The 16,282-nt window shown below is 50.3% G+C and overlaps 1 protein-coding gene across 2 annotated transcripts in view; it reads right to left on the reverse strand.

Annotated features, from left to right (window-relative positions):
• cop1 (COP1 E3 ubiquitin ligase) overlaps nucleotides 1-16,282 on the reverse strand; it is a 380,546-nt gene that overhangs the window by 163,546 nt on the left and 200,718 nt on the right. The gene's annotated exons all lie outside the window — the stretch shown is intronic.

The following is a 16,282-nucleotide window of genomic DNA, read 5'->3' on the forward strand; positions in this document are numbered from 1 at the left end:
AATGGCAACAACAGTTTACATGTCACTTTCCAATGCCTACTTGTCCAGTCGTAGTAGCTTATGGGGATCACATTCAGATTGAGGACATTGAAAGGCAGCACTCTGGAGGATCAATGCAGCACTGAGCAAACAGACAAGTTGGTCATAGAATTCTAACAATGCATGAGGCCATTCGGCACATCAATTCCTCACCGACCCTCTGAAAGAGCATCCTGCGTAGGACCACTCCCCCACCCCATTGCCGTAACCCCACCTAACCTGCACATCTTTGGACACTAAGGGGTAATTAATCATGGCCAATCCACCTAACCTGCACATTTTATTTTGGACTGTGGGAGTAGATCCATGCAGACACAAGGAGAAAGTGCAAACTCCACACAGTCACCCAAGGCCAGAATTATAACCTGGGTCCCTGGTACTGTGAGTCAGCAGTGCTAACCACTGTGTCACCGTGCTGTCATTGGGAACAGGAAGTCTCTCAAACCTATTCTGCCATCCCATTAGATCATGTATGATCAGTCATTCCATTTATAGTACTTCACAAAGTTAAATTCTACTGAAGCAGTAAATCAAATAAGATTAGGAAATGCATTCAGGTCAGAATCAACGGAGAGTTAACTTATCAGCTCGAAGACCTTTCATCAGACCTGAAACGTGAACTCTGCCTCTCCACAGACCTACTGACTATTTCCAGAATTTCTTTTACATTTCATCAACCTGCCTTTGCATCCCTTCACAACCAAAATCTATCCATGTCAGTTTTGAACATGTCAATTGGCCTTAATGAGATTTTGGTTAAAAAGTACTTCTTCCTTTCCCTCAGCAGCCTAATTCTAATTTTAAAGTTATAAACCTGTTTCTGGATTTCTCCAGCAGAGAAGAGTGTCTACCTTTATCAATCCTATCAAAAACTTTCATCATTTCAAACACCTTGATCACAGAACCCCTTTTCCGGTCTTGGAATGTTCCAGATTTGGAACATCATCAGAATTGTTCGTCAGAACTATGAGTTACAGTTTTTAACAACACAACAACTTGCACAAATATAACAACTTTAACGTACTAAAATAATCCAAAATGTTTCACACCAAGGTTATCAAACAATATATTAAACTGAACTTCAGAAGGAGAATAGGGCAGATGATCAAATACTTGGTTAGCGAGTAAGGGTTTAAGTGAGTGACTTTAGGTTTGAAGTGACTTCTTGAAGGAAGGTAGAGAAGTGGACTGGGTTATTGAGGGAGTTCCAATCTCTTGAAAGGCAATTGATGAGTGATGAGAATCCGGGATGTACAAGGTTCTTGAATTAGGGAAGCATATATATCTGAGGCACAGGAGGAGGTTAAAGGTGAGGAAGAGGATGCTAGCAAAATATGGGCAGAAGCGAGACAGTAGAAGTAATGGATAGAGTGAAAATTGAGGAGGAGATGGGATTGGAACGATTTGTGAAGTGGATAAGTTACCTTGTTCAGATGGTTTGCATCCCAGGTTGCCAAAATCTTCCCTAGATACAGGGAAGGAGTTAGAGGATTGGAGAGTAGTAAATGTTTGCATACTTATTTGAAAAAGGGGCAAGGGGAAAATAAATAGCAATAGGCACTTGGAGAGGTTTGAACTTAAGATCTCTCCAGCACCGGTTTGCAAAATATTACCAAAGCTTTTGGTGTCTCATTCATTGGGACAAATGCAAGAATGCCAAATTCCAAATAATCATAATTTATACAAAAGGAGAAAAGAATGCTGAGTGCTTGGGAAGTCGACTCTGATTGGCCATGTAGAAAGCAGGGAACTTTGAAAAAGGCAGATCGTGTTTGGCGAATCCAAGTGAATTGTTTAATACGGTAACAGAGAAAGGTGATGAAGGGAATGTGGTTCTGTAGCACAATCAATCACTCACGAGACGAGATGAGAAGGAGTCAAACGATGGCTTTATTATGCAGACTTGTTCCCCAGCAGCACACTTACAGAATGCGGCTGCTGGGAGAACCCGGGCTCTTATACTCCGCCTTACTGGGTGGAGCCAGTAGGCGGCTGATCCAATCGGGACCCAGCGTCTATCCACCAATAGCCTCTCGGCATCACAGGGTACCGTAGTGTAGCCACCTGGGTTGGCCACTTCCCGGCTTAAAATGGAGATCCGCAAAGAATGCAGGGAAATTCAGTCAAGCCAGGAAAAACTAGCAGGTGCAAAGTTTCCTGTGTATTAGAACTTGCAGAAACCCAGACAGCACTGAAACCAACAGCCATCTGCATATTAATGAGCGATCCCCGGGAACAATTGAAACATTTAAGGTGAATAAGGCCAAGCCAGACTCCTCAGCGCAAGCAGGAGCCGAGACAAAGGAAGGCCAACGGACACGAAGGGACCGCCCAGCGATCAGGGAACGGCTCCAGTATTGGAGAAATCAATCCCAAGTGATCGGAACCTAGTCCAATCACTTGGAACCAGACACGGGGTCCGCCCCCGAACGGCGCGAAGCTCCTGGGGACTATAAAGTAGAGTCCCCAAGTTCAATTCGTCCTTCTTGGCAGGGTCACTCAGCAGCTCAAAACAACCCTTGACAGTGACCTGCCTAGCTGCCGCATCAACCAAGTAAGTCTCCAGTCAACGCATGCTACGAGATAGGCGCTCCTAGCTACCAGTCTATACCAGCTTTGAATCCTGCAGACTCAGAATCGAACGAAAGGCCATTTGTTCCCCTGACCTGGTGGGCAAGTTCCGAAGCTAAGCATAGGCCTTTTAGTGATAGAGATAGTCTAGTAAGTAGAGTTTATGCATGAGTAGTGATTGACTGTGTATAATAAATGTGTTTTGATTTGAAACTTACTAACTGGTGTATTGAGTTATTGATCAGATCAGCACTTGAACTTGAACCTCGTGGCGGTATCATAAAGATACCTGGCGACTCTTGAGCAAAGGTTATAGAAACAGAGCAAATTAAGTAAAGACACAACGAGCAACGAATTAAGAGCCAACCAAAGTTAGCAACAGTACTACCCCTAATACATACCACCACATTCACCCCTTGTTAAAAAAGAACCCGGTGGGGTTAGTGGGCCGCATGGTGGTAGGGGCTTACAGAGTCGGTACTTAGGATGCCGCTAACATGGTGGCTATGCTCCGATATCAACTACTAGTACTATTTACAATGCCACTTTTTCTGGGCAGCTGAATTATTTACAGAGCCATTTCTTGCTTTGTTATACGGATTCGCTGAGTCGAATGGGTGCCCTGGTCGTCCCTGCCGATCGTCTCAGCACCGGTGGTGATGCAGGCGCTGGTTCGGGCACCGTCGTCTCTGGGAGCATAACGATGCCTCTTCCTGCTCCACTACCCCTAGGCGAGGCCGGGGGAAGGATCGATCCACCAGGGAAGGGGGCGGCTGTTAGGTGCGCCGGTGGGAGGGAGGGGGTGATTGGTGTTGGGGGATGTGTGGAGCTCTGGCGGGCGCCAGGTCCCGCAGGGAGACCGTGTCCTGTCGGCCGTCGGGGTACGCCACGTAGGCGTATTGAGGGTTCGCGTGGAGATGAACCCTCTCGACCAACGGGTCCGATTTGTGCGTCCGCACATGCTTTCGGAGCAGGATGGGTTCCGGGGCTGCCAGCCAGGTCGGAAGTGACGTTCCGGAGGAGGACTTCCTAGGGAAGACAAGGAGGCGTTCGTGAGGTGTTTGATTCGTTCTTGTACAGAGCAGCGACTGGATGGAGTGGAGTGTGTCCAGGAGGACTTCCTGCCAGCGGGAAACTGGGAGACTTCTGGACCGTAGGGCCAGCAGGACGGTCTTCCAGACCGTTCCGTTCTCCCTCTCTACCTGACCGTTCTCCCGGGGGTTGTAACTGGTCGCCCTGCTCGAGGCAATGCCTTTGCTGAGCATGAATTGACGCAGTTCGTCGCTCATTAAATGGAGGACCCCCTTTCGCGATGCAAGTAGGCAGGGAAACCGAACAGTGTAAAGATAGTGCCGAAGGCTCTAATGACCGTGACCGCGGTCATGTCGGGGCAGGGGATTGCGAAAGGGAACCAGGAGTATTCGTCAATCACGTTCAGGAAGTACGTGTTGTGGTCGGTGGAGGGGAGGGAGCCTTTGAAGTCCAGACTGAGGCGCTCAAAGGGACGGGAAGCCTTTATCAGTGCGCTTTTTCTGGTCTGTAGAAATGCTGCTTGCACTCTGCGCAGATTTGGCAGTTCCTGGTGGCTGTCCTGACCTCCTCGATGGAGTAGGGCAGGTTGCGGGTCTTTACGAAGTGATAGAACCGAGTGACCCCCGGATGGCAGAGGTTCTCGTGGAGGGTACTGTTGCTAACTTTGCCTTAGTTTAATTGCTGTTTTATTACCTTTTCTCTTGAGTCGCCAGGGACATTTATGATACCGCCACGTGGTTCAAGTCCAAGTAATGATCAATAATCCAATACACCGATTAGTAAGATTTAAATCAAAGCACATTTATTATACACTACTCATGCACAAATTCTACGTTTAAGCTACTTCTACAACTAACAGGCCTATCAGGCAGGGAGGAAGGCGTCGAGTGAGGGAACCGTGGTTTACCAAAGAAGTGGAATCTCTTGTTAAGAGGAAGAAGGAGGCCTATGTGAAGATGAGGTGTGAAGTTTCAGTTGGGGCGATGGATAGTTACAAGGCAGCGAGGAAGGCTCTAAAGAGAGAGCTAAGACGAGCAAGGAGGGGACATTAGAAGTATTTGGCAGGTAGGATCAAGGAAAACCCAAAAGCTTTCTATAGGTATGTCAGGAATAAAAGAATGACTAGGGTAAGAGTAGGGCCAGTCAAGGACAGGGATGGGAAGTTGTGTGTGGAGTCTGAAGAGATAGGCGTGATACTAAATGAATATTTTTCATCAGTATTCACTCAGGAAAAAGAGAATGTTGGGGAGGAGAATGCTGAGACCCAGGCTATTAGAATAGATGGCATTGAGGTACGTAGGGAAGAGGTGTTGGCAATTCTGGACAGGCTGAAAATAGATAAGTCCCCGGGGCCTGATGGGATTTATCCTAGGATTCTCTGGGAAGCCAGGGAAGAGATTGCTGGGCCTTTGGCTTTGATTTTTATGTCATCATAGTGAATAGGAATAGTGCCAGAGGACTGGAGGATAGCAAATGTGGTCCCTTTGTTCAAGAAGGGGAGTAGAGACAACCCCGGCAACTATAGACCGGTGAGCCTCACGTCTGTTGTGGGTAAAGTCTTGGAGGGGATTATAAGAGACAAGATTTATAATCATCTAGATAGGAATAATATGATCAGGGATAGTCAGCATGGCTTTGTGAAGGGTAGGTCATGCCTCACAAACCTTAGAGTTCTTTGAGAAGGTGACTGAACAGGTAGGTGAGGGTAGAGCAGTTGATGTGGTGTATATGGATTTCAGTAAAGCGTTTGATAAGGTTCCCCACGGTAGGCTATTGCAGAAAATACGAAGGCTGGGGATTGAGGGTGATTTAGAGATGTGGATCAGAAATTGGCTAGCTGAAAGACAGAGGGTGGTGGTTGATGGGAAATGTTCAGACTGGAGTTCAGTTACAAGTGGCGTACCACAAGGATCTGTTCTGGGGCCGTTGCTGTTTGTCATTTTTATCAATGACCTAGAGGAGGGCGCAGAAGGGTGGGTGAGTAAATCTGCAGACGACACTAAAGTCGGTGGTGTTGTCGACAGTGCGGAAGAATGTAGCAGGTTACAGAGGGACATAGATAAGCTGCAGAGCTGGGCTGAGAGGTGGCAAATGGAGTTTAATGTAGAGAAGTGTGAGGTGATTCACTTTGGAAGGAATAACAGGAATGCGGAATATTTCGCTAATGGTAAAGTTCTTGGAAGTGTGGATGAGCAGAGGGATCTAGGTGTCCATGTAAATAGATCCCTGAAAGTTGCCACCCAGGTTGATAGGGTTGTGAAGAAGACCTATGGAGTGTTGGCATTTATTGGTAGAGGGATTGAGTTCCGGAGTCATGAGGTCATGTTGCAGCTGTACAAAACTCTGGTACGGCCGCATTTGGAGTATTACGTACAGTTCTGGTCACCTCATTATAGGAAGGACGTGGAAGCTTTGGAGCGGGTGCAGAGGAGATTTACCAGGATGTTGCCTGGTATGGAGGGAAAATCTTACGAGGAAAGGCTGATGGACTTGAGGTTGTTTTTGTTAGAGAGAAGGTTAAGAGGAGACTTTAGAGGCATACAAAATGATCAGGGGGTTAGATAGGGTGGACAGTGAGAGCCTTCTCCCGCGGATGGAAATGGCTGGCACGAGGGGACATAGCTTTAAACTGAGGGATAATAGATATAGGACAGAGGTCAGAGGTAGGTTTGTTACGCAAAGAGTGGTGAGGCCGTGGAATGCCCTACCTGCAACAGTAGTGAACTCGCCAACATTGAGGGCATTTAAAAATTTATTGGATAAGCATATGGATGATAATGGCATAGTGTAGGTTAGATGGCTTTTGTTTCGGTGCAACATCGTGGGCCGAAGGGCCTGTACTGCGCTGTATCGTTCTATGTTCTATGCTCTATACTTAACTTGGAACTGGCCCATCAGGTCAGGGAAACAAATGGCCTTTCGTTCGGGTTCTGAGCCTGCGGGATTCCAAGTTGGTACAGATTGATAGCTAGGAGCGCCTATCTCGTAGCGAGCGTTGAATTAAGACTTACAGTTTCGACCAGCTGCTGAAGAGTGAAGAGCTGGAGAAGCGGTGGAGAAGAGAGCGACTTGAACTTGGGGCTCAATTCTGATAGTCCCCAGGGGCTTCCCGCCTTTTGGGGCGGACCCTGTACCCGGTCCCAAGTGATTGGACTTTGTCCCAATCGCTTGGTTCGATTTTCTCCAATGCTGGAGCGGTCCCCTGATTGATGGGCGGTCTTGAGGTGGTCGTTCACCTCCTTTTGTGTAGGCTTCTGCTGGCGCCGAAGAGTCTGGTTTTGCTTTGTGTGTCTAAATGTTGCTTATTGTTCCCGGGGATTGTTCATTAGTATGCAGATGGCTGGTGTTTTATGCTGATGGTTGCTGGTATCGATCTTGTCTGGCCTTTCCAGAGGTAAATACACAGCCAACCTGCAGCTGCTCGTTTGTGTCTTGTTGGCTGACTTTCCCATCAGCCTTTGCCGTTAGCCATTTTGAATCGGGAGTTGGCCATTTTAAGTGGCTATAGTACGGAGACAGTTTACTTGTGCGTTGGCACATGTGCCGCGGGATAGGGCATCGGAAGGCTCGTTCAGCTTTCCGGGACGATACAAGGTCTCATAGTTATAGGTGGAGAGTTCGATCCTCCACCGCAAGGTCTTGTCGTTCTTGATCTTTCCCCGCTGTGCATTATTGAACATGAAGGCAATCGACCGTTGGTCAGTGAGGAGAGTGAATCACCTACCGGCCAGGTAATGCCTCCAATGTCGCACAGCTTCCACTATGGCCTGGGTCTCCTTTTCCACTGAGGAGTGGCAGATTTCTGAAGCGTGGAGGGTGTGTGAAAAAAAGGCCACGGGTCTGCCCGCTTGGTTGAGGGTGGCCCCCAGAGCTACGTCGGACGCGTCGCTCTCGATTTGGAAGGGGAGGGACTCGTCAATCGCTTGCATCGTGGCTTTTGCGATATCCGCTTTGATGCGGTCGACAGGGGAAAGACCGTGGACAGAATTAGCGGACGGGCCTTGTCCGCGTAGTTGGGGACCCACTGGGCATAAGAGAAAAAGCCCAGGCAGTGTTTCAGGGCCTTGGAGCAGTGAGGGAGGGGGAACTCCATGAGGGGGCACATGCGTTCAGGGTCTGGGCCTAGAACTCCATTTCGCACTACGTAGCAGAGGATGGCTAGACGGTCGGTGCTAAACACGCATTTCTCCCTGTTGTATGTGAGATTCAGGGCGTTTGCGGTCTGGAGGAATTTGCGGAGGTTGGCGTCGTGGTCCTGCTGGTCGTGGCCGCAGATGGTGACGTTATCGAGGTATGGATACGTGGCCCGCAAACCGTACCGGTCAACCATTCGGTCCATCTCTCGTTGGAAGACAGAGACCCCGTTAATGACGCCGAATGGAACCCTTAAAAAGTGATAGAGCCACCCATCTGCTTCAAAAGCAGTGTATTTGCGGTCGCTCGGACAGGCGATAGGCGGACTTAAGGTCCACCGTGGAAAAGACCTTGTACTGTGCAATCCGATTGACCATGTCGGATATGCGGGGGAGAGGGTACGCATCCAGCTGCGTGTACCTATTGATGGTTTGACCATCCTCTGCTTCTCCCCGGTCTTTACAACTACCACCTGAGCTCTCCAGGGACTATTGCTGGCATGGATTATGCCGACCCTCAGCAGCCGCTGGACTTCTGACCGGATAAAGGTTCGGTCCTGGGTACTGTACCATCTACTCCTAGTGGCGACTGGTTTGCAATCTGGGCTGAGGTTCGCAAACAGGGAAGGCGGGTCGATCTTGAGGGTCGCAAGGCTGCAGATAGTGAGTGGGGGTATAGGACCGCCGAATTTAAACGTTAAACTCTGGAGGTTGCACTGAAAATCCAACCCCAGGAGTGTGGCAGCGTAGAGGTGGGGGAGGACGTAAAGCCGGTAGTTCTTGAACTCCCTCCCCTGCACTGTGAGGTTCGCGATGCAGAACCCATTGATCTCTACAGAATGGGACCCTGTCGCCAGAAATTATTTTTGATTACTCGGGTGGATCGGAAGGGAACAGCGTCTTACCGTATCGGGATGTATAAAATTCTCCATGCTCCCAGAGTCGATCAGGCAGGCGTCTCGTACCCGTTTATGAATACAGTCGTTGTTGCCGTTTGGACCATTCGGGGCCGCGACTGGTCCAGGGTCACCGAAGCCAGTCGCAGTTGCTGCACCGGGGCGTTTTCTTCAGGCCCCGTGGGGCCGTCCATCCCGGGGTCCTTAGCCGTCAGCCAAGATGGCGGCGTCCACGGGTCGCACACGGTCGGGGGTGGACAAGATGGCGCCGCCCATTGATCGCACGTGGCCGGAGCAGCACAAAATGGCGGCGCCCATCCCTCCCACATGGAGTCCGGGACCCAAGATGGCGGCGCCCGGTGGCCGCACATGGATCATTGGGGGGGGGGGTCGAGGTTGGGGTCCTGATTCTCCCCCGGAGATTGCGGCGACCCCCCGGGCCTGGCACACTGCTACCAAGTGCCCCTTTTTACCACACCCTTTACAGAGGGCTGAGCGGGCCGGGCAGCGCAGTCGGGGGTGTTTCGCTTGCCCACAAAAGTAGCAGTGGGGCCCACCCGGGTGATCTGGCACTCTGGCAGCACAGGCGAGCGGGGGGTGCCGGGGGTTCAGTCGCGGCGGGGGTCCAATGTGCCCAAGGGGCTGCCGCGCGGTCAGGGGCGTAGGCACGGGAGTTCTGCGATGCCACATCGAACGAGGCCGCGAGGGCCCGTGCCTCCTTGAGGCCTAGTGAGTCTCTTTCCGGCAATCGCTGGCGAATTTGGGACGAAAGCATACCTGCCACGGAAGCATCTCGAACCAGTAGCTCAGTGTGTTCGTTAGTCGAAACCGATGGGCAGATGCAGTTTCTCCCCAGTATTAACAGCGCACTGTAGAATTCGTCCAGCGATTCCCTGGGGATTTGCCGTCTCATCGTGAGCTGGTGGCGTGCGTAGACCTGGTTGACAGGCCGAACGTAGATTCATATCAGCATGGCGAGTGCCGCCTGGAAATCGTCCGCATCCTCTATGAGAGTGAAGATTTCCGGGCTCACCCTGGAATGCAGGACCTGCATTTTCTGGTCTTCTGTAGATACGCCGGGGACCGTTTGGAGGTATCCATGAAAACATGCTAACCAGTGTTTAAAAGTGGCCGCTGAGTTTGCCGTGTGGGGCTGATTCGCAGACACTCCGGAATGATTCGGAGCTCCATGTCCTTTAAAGTCTGCGTAATAAATTGTAGCACAATCAATCACTCAAGAGACGAGATGAGGAGGAGTCAAACGATGGCTTTATTACGCAGGCTTGTTCCCCAGCAGCACAGTTACAGAATGCGGCTGCTGGGAGAACCCGGGCTCTTATACTCCGCCTTACTGGGTGGAGCCAGTAGGCGGCTGATCCAATCGGGACCCAACATCTATCCACCAATAGCCTCTCGGCATCACAGGGTACCGTAATACCCCTAATACATACCACCATAGGTTTATAACGAGGCGGCACGGTAGAACAGTGTTTAGCACTGTTGCTTCACAGCGCCAGGGACCCAGGTTCGATTCCCAGCTTGGATCACTGTCTGTGCGGAGTCTGCACGTTCTCCGTGTCTACGTGAGCTTCCTCCGGGCGCTCTAGTTTCCTCCCACAAGTCCCGAAAGACATATTGCGAGGTGAATTGGACATTCTGAATTCTCTCTGTGTTCCCAAACAGGCGCCGGAATGTGGCGACCAGGGGATTTTCACAGTAACTTCATTGCAGTGTATGTAAGCCTACTTGTAACACTAATAAAGATTATTATAAGGGATTTAACAAAGTCTTTGACAAAAGAACCACATATCATAAAATATGTCATTCAGGCATTCTGGAGGCCATTCAGCCTATCGAGTCTGCACCGACACTGCGAAAGTGTGCACTACCTCGGTCCACGCCCCCACCCTATCCCCGTAACCAAACCTAATCTTTTGGACATGAAGAGGCAATTTGGCACGACCAATCCACCTAACCTGCACATCTTTGGACTGTGAGTGGAAACTGGAGCACCCGGAGGAAACCCACGCAGACGCGGGGTGTACCTACGAACTCCACACAGTCACCCAATGCCTGAACTGAACCCGGGTCCCTAGCGTTGTGAGGCAGCAGTGCTAACCGCTGTGCCAACGTTCCGCCCGTTAAAGGCTTAGTGAATAAAATTAAGGCTCCAGAGTAGCTTTGATAAATTACTAGCTTAAGGACAATAATGCAGAAAATTGTACGAAATGGCTTTTCCACTGGAGGATGGTGGAGTGGTGTTTATTGTTGTTTATCTGCTATATAAATACATGAATGTAAGAATATCGTGAAAATTTCAAACTTTGCCATGATGCCAAGCTTGGTAGAATAGCAAATAATGAGGTGATAAAAATCAACTGCAAAAGAACGTAGATAGTCGAACAGAGAGAACTGAAGTGGTTGTTTAATTGTACTAACATTTCCTTGTTCTCTTTTCCAAATTGTCTCAATTCAGACTGCAAGGGACGTTTGTTTGCCTTAGATCATAACACCACAAGACTTAGGAGCAAAATTATGCCACTCTGCCCATGGAGTCTGCTCCGCCATTCAATCATGATGCTTTTCTCATCCCCATTCTCCTGCCTTCTCCCCATAACCCCTGATTCCATTTTTAATCAGGAACATTTCTATCTCTGTCTTAGTGAATTGGCCTCCACAGCCTTCTGTGGCAAAGAGTGCCACAGATTCACCACTCTCTGGCTGAAAAAAATCCTCCTCATCTCTGTTTTAAAGGATTGTGCCTTTAGTCTGAGATTGTGTCCTCTGGTTCTAGTTTTTCCGACAAGTGGAAACATTCTCTCCACGTCCACTCTATCCAGGCCTCGCAGTATCTTGTACGTTTCAATAAGATCCCTCCTCCTCTAACCTCCAACGAATACAGACCCAAAGTCCTCAACCGTTCCTCATACGACAAGCTCTTCATTCCAAGGATCATTCTTGTGGACCTCCTCTGGACCCTTTCCAAGGCCAGCACATCCTTCCTTAGATACGGGGCCCAAAGCTGCTCACAATACTCCAAATGGGGTCTGACCAGAGCTTTAAAAAGTCTCAGAAATACATCCCTGGTCTTGTATTCTAGCCCTCTCGACATGAATGCTAACATTGCATTTGCCTTCCTAACTGCCGACTGAACAGAGGGTGGTGAATCTGTGGAACTCTTTGCCGCAGAAGGCTGTGGAGGCCAAATCACTGAGTATCTTTAAGACAGAGATAGATATGTTCCTGATAGACCAGAACACCAGTCTCTCTCTCCCTACCTGGACTCCCACAACCCAAAGATGTGCAGGGTAGGTAGATTGGCCAAGCTAAATTGCCCTTAATTGGAAAAATAGTAATTGGGTCCTCTTAATTTATAAAAAAAAGACAACATCCGTCTTGTCCTTCCCTATCAGCCCGGCACAGTCCTCAATTCGCGATGCTAGCTCCATCGCTAACAACTTTGCATCAACGTTCAGCAGCAATATCAGGCAGTACGACCCACACTCCTCCGGGTCCTTATCTTTCTTTAAGATCAGGGAGATGGACGCCTATGACAATGTAGGGTGGAGCTCCTCCCCTATCCCTCGCCTCATTTTACGTCCTCACCAACAGCGGCCCCAGCTCCTCACCAAACATTTTACAAAACATCACTGGGAACCCATCGGGCCCCGGGCCTTTGAGTCGATTTCGGTGGCGTGAGAGCAGCTGGTTAGTCAGTTTCAGCGGGAGCATTGCTGAAGGAGGGTGCTGGGAGGTAAGTCAACCTTTAAAAGCACTTCTCTTTGCAGGGGCAGGCCAGTCGATTTCGGTGGCGTGAGAGCAGCTGGTTAGTCAGTTTCAGCGGGAGCATTGCGGAAGGAGGGTGCTGGGAGGTAAGTCAACCTTTAAAAGCACTTCTCTTTGCAGGGGCAGGCCAGTCGATTTCGGTGGCGTGAGAGCAGCTGGTTAGTCAGTTTCAGCGGGAGCATTGCGGAAGGAGGGTGCTGGGAGGTAAGTCAACCTTTAAAAGCACTTCTCTTTGCAGGGGCAGGCCAGTCGATTTCGGTGGCGTGAGAGCAGCTGGTTAGTCAGTTTCAGCAGGAGCATTGCGGAAGGAGGGTGCTGGGAGGTAAGTCAACCTTTAAAAGCACTTCTCTTTGCAGGGGCAGGCCAGTCGATTTCGGTGGCGTGAGAGCAGCTGGTTAGTCAGTTTCAGCGGGAGCATTGCGGAAGGAGGGTGCTGGGAGGTAAGTCAACCTTTAAAAGCACTTCTCTTTGCAGGGGCAGGCCAGTCGATTTCGGTGGCGTGAGAGCAGCTGGTTAGTCAGTTTCAGCGGGAGCATTGCTGAAGGAGGGTGCTGGGAGGTAAGTCAACCTTTAAAAGCACTTCTCTTTGCAGGGGCAGGCCAGTCGATTTCGGTGGCGTGAGAGCAGCTGGTTAGTCAGTTTCAGCGGGAGCATTGCGGAAGGAGGGTGCTGGGAGGTAAGTCAACCTTTAAAAGCACTTCTCTTTGCAGGGGCAGGCCAGTCGATTTCAGTGGCGTGAGAGCAGCTGGTTAGTCAGTTTCAGCGGGAGCATTGCGGAAGGAGGGTGCTGGGAGGTAAGTCAACCTTTAAAAGCACTTCTCTTTGCAGGGGCAGGCCATTCGATTTCAGTGGCGTGAGAGCAGCTGGTTAGTCAGTTTCAGCGGGAGCATTGCGGAAGGAGGGTGCTGGGAGGTAAGTCAACCTTTAAAAGCACTTCTCTTTGCAGGGGCAGGCCAGTCGATTTCGGTGGCGTGAGAGCAGCTGGTTAGTCAGTTTCAGCGGGAGCATTGCTGAAGGAGGGTGCTGGGAGGTAAGTCAACCTTTAAAAGCACTTCTCTTTGCAGGGGCAGGCCAGTCGATTTCGGTGGCGTGAGAGCAGCTGGTTAGTCAGTTTCAGCGGGAGCATTGCGGAAGGAGGGTGCTGGGAGGTAAGTCAACCTTTAAAAGCACTTCTCTTTGCAGGGGCAGGCCAGTCGATTTCGGTGGCGTGAGAGCAGCTGGTTAGTCAGTTTCAGCGGGAGCATTGCGGAAGGAGGGTGCTGGGAGGTAAGTCAACCTTTAAAAGCACTTCTCTTTGCAGGGGCAGGCCAGTCGATTTCGGTGGCGTGAGAGCAGCTGGTTAGTCAGTTTCAGCGGGAGCATTGCGGAAGGAGGGTGCTGGGAGGTAAGTCAACCTTTAAAAGCACTTCTCTTTGCAGGGGCAGGCCAGTCGATTTCGGTGGCGTGAGAGCAGCTGGTTAGTCAGTTTCAGCGGGAGCATTGCGGAAGGAGGGTGCTGGGAGGTAAGTCAACCTTTAAAAGCACTTCTCTTTGCAGGGGCAGGCCAGTCGATTTCGGTGGCGTGAGAGCAGCTGGTTAGTCAGTTTCAGCGGGAGCATTGCGGAAGGAGGGTGCTGGGAGGTAAGTCAACCTTTAAAAGCACTTCTCTTTGCAGGGGCAGGCCAGTCGATTTCGGTGGCGTGAGAGCAGCTGGTTAGTCAGTTTCAGCGGGAGCATTGCTGAAGGAGGGTGCTGGGAGGTAAGTCAACCTTTAAAAGCACTTCTCTTTGCAGGGGCAGGCCAGTCGATTTCGGTGGCGTGAGAGCAGCTGGTTAGTCAGTTTCAGCGGGAGCATTGCGGAAGGAGGGTGCTGGGAGGTAAGTCAACCTTTAAAAGCACTTCTCTTTGCAGGGGCAGGCCAGTCGATTTCGGTGGCGTGAGAGCAGCTGGTTAGTCAGTTTCAGCGGGAGCATTGCGGAAGGAGGTTGCTGGGAGGTAAGTCAACCTTTAAAAGCACTTCTCTTTGCAGGGGCAGGCCAGTCGATTTCGGTGGCGTGTGAGCAGCTGGTTAGTCAGTTTCAGCGGGAGCATTGCGGAAGGAGGGTGCTGGGAGGTAAGTCAACCTTTAAAAGCACTTCTCTTTGCAGGGGCAGGCCAGTCGATTTCGGCGGCGTGAGAGCAGCTGGTGAGAGGTGAGTCAGTTTCAGCAGGAGCTGAGACTTTTTCTCTTTTCTTTAAATTAGTTTTTTAGGCGGGATCAGGAAGTCAACCCGCGGACGTCTGGGAAGACCCTCACCACCCGCCCTCCTCCTCTAACCTAATAATAAAACCCATTGGTCTGAGGTAAGTACCATATTTTTATTATATTATTATTATTTTTTATAAAAATTTAATTTAGTTGTTAGCTAGATCTTGGTAGAAAGTTAGAGGAATGGCAGGGAAGGGAGTACAATGTTCCTCCTGCAGGATGTTTGAGGTGAGGGATGCAGTTAGTGTCCCTGCTGATTTTACCTGCAGGAAGTGCTGCCATCTCCAGCTCCTCCAAGACCGAGTTAGGGAACTGGAGCTGGAGTTGGAAGAACTTCGGATCATTCGGGAGGCAGAAGGGGTCATAGATAGCAGCTTCAGGGAATTAGTTACATCAAAGATTGGAGATAGGTGGGTAACTGTAAGAGGGACTGGGAAAAAACAGTCAGTGCAGGGATCCCCTGCGGTCGTTCCCCTGAGAAACAAGTATACCGCTTTGGATACTTGTGGGGGGGGGGACTTACCAGGGGTAAGCCATGGGGTACGGGCCTCTGGCACGGAGTCTGTCCCTGTTGCTCAGAAGGGAAGGGGGGAGAGGAGCAGAGCATTAGTAATTGGGGACTCTATAGTCAGGGGCACAGATAGGAGATTTTGTGGGAGCGTGAGAGACTCACGTTTGGTATGTTGCCTCCCAGGTGCAAGGGTACGTGATGTCTCGGATCGTGTTTTCCGGGTCCTTAGGGGGGAGGGGGAGCAGCCCCAAGTCGTGGTCCACATTGGCACCAACGACATAGGTAGGAAAGGGGACAAGGATGTCAGGCAGGCTTTCAGGGAGCTAGGATGGAAGCTCAGAACTAGAACAAACAGAGTTGTTATCTCTGGGTTGTTGCCCGTGCCACGTGATAGTGAGATGAGGAATAGGGAGAGAGAGCATTTAAACACGTGGCTACAGGGATGGTGCAGGCGGGAGGGTTTCAGATTTTTGGATAACTGGGGCTCTTTCTGGGGAAGGTGGGACCTCTACAGACAGGATGGTCTACATCTGAACCTGAGGGGCACAAATATCCTGGGGGGGAGATTTGTTAGTGCTCTTTGGGGGGGTTTAAACTAATGCAGCAGGGGCATGGGAACCTGGATTGTAGTTTTAGGGTAAGGGAGAATGAGAGTATAGAGGTCAGGAGCACAGATTTGACGTCGCAGGAGGGGGCCAGCGTTCAGGTAGGTGGTTTGAAGTGTGTCTACTTCAATGCCAGGAGTATACGAAACAAGGTAGGGGAACTGGCAGCGTGGGTTGGTACCTGGGACTTCGATGTTGTGGCCATTTCGGAGACATGGATAGAGCAGGGACAGGAATGGATGTTGCAGGTTCCGGGGTTTAGGTGTTTTAGTAAGCTCAGAGAAGGAGGCAAAAGAGGGGGAGGTGTGGCGCTGCTAGTCAAGAGCAGTATTACGGTGGCGGAGAGGATGCTAGATGGGGACTCTTCTTCCGAGGTAGTATTGGCTGAAGTTAGAAACAGGAAAGGAGAGGTCACCCTGTTGGGAGTTTTTTATAGGCCTCCTAATAGTTCTAGGGATGTAGAGGAAAGGATGGCGAAGATG

The sequence above is a fragment of the Scyliorhinus torazame genome, chromosome 7 (assembly GCF_047496885.1).
Source record: "Scyliorhinus torazame isolate Kashiwa2021f chromosome 7, sScyTor2.1, whole genome shotgun sequence".
Taxonomy (NCBI): domain Eukaryota; kingdom Metazoa; phylum Chordata; class Chondrichthyes; order Carcharhiniformes; family Scyliorhinidae; genus Scyliorhinus; species Scyliorhinus torazame.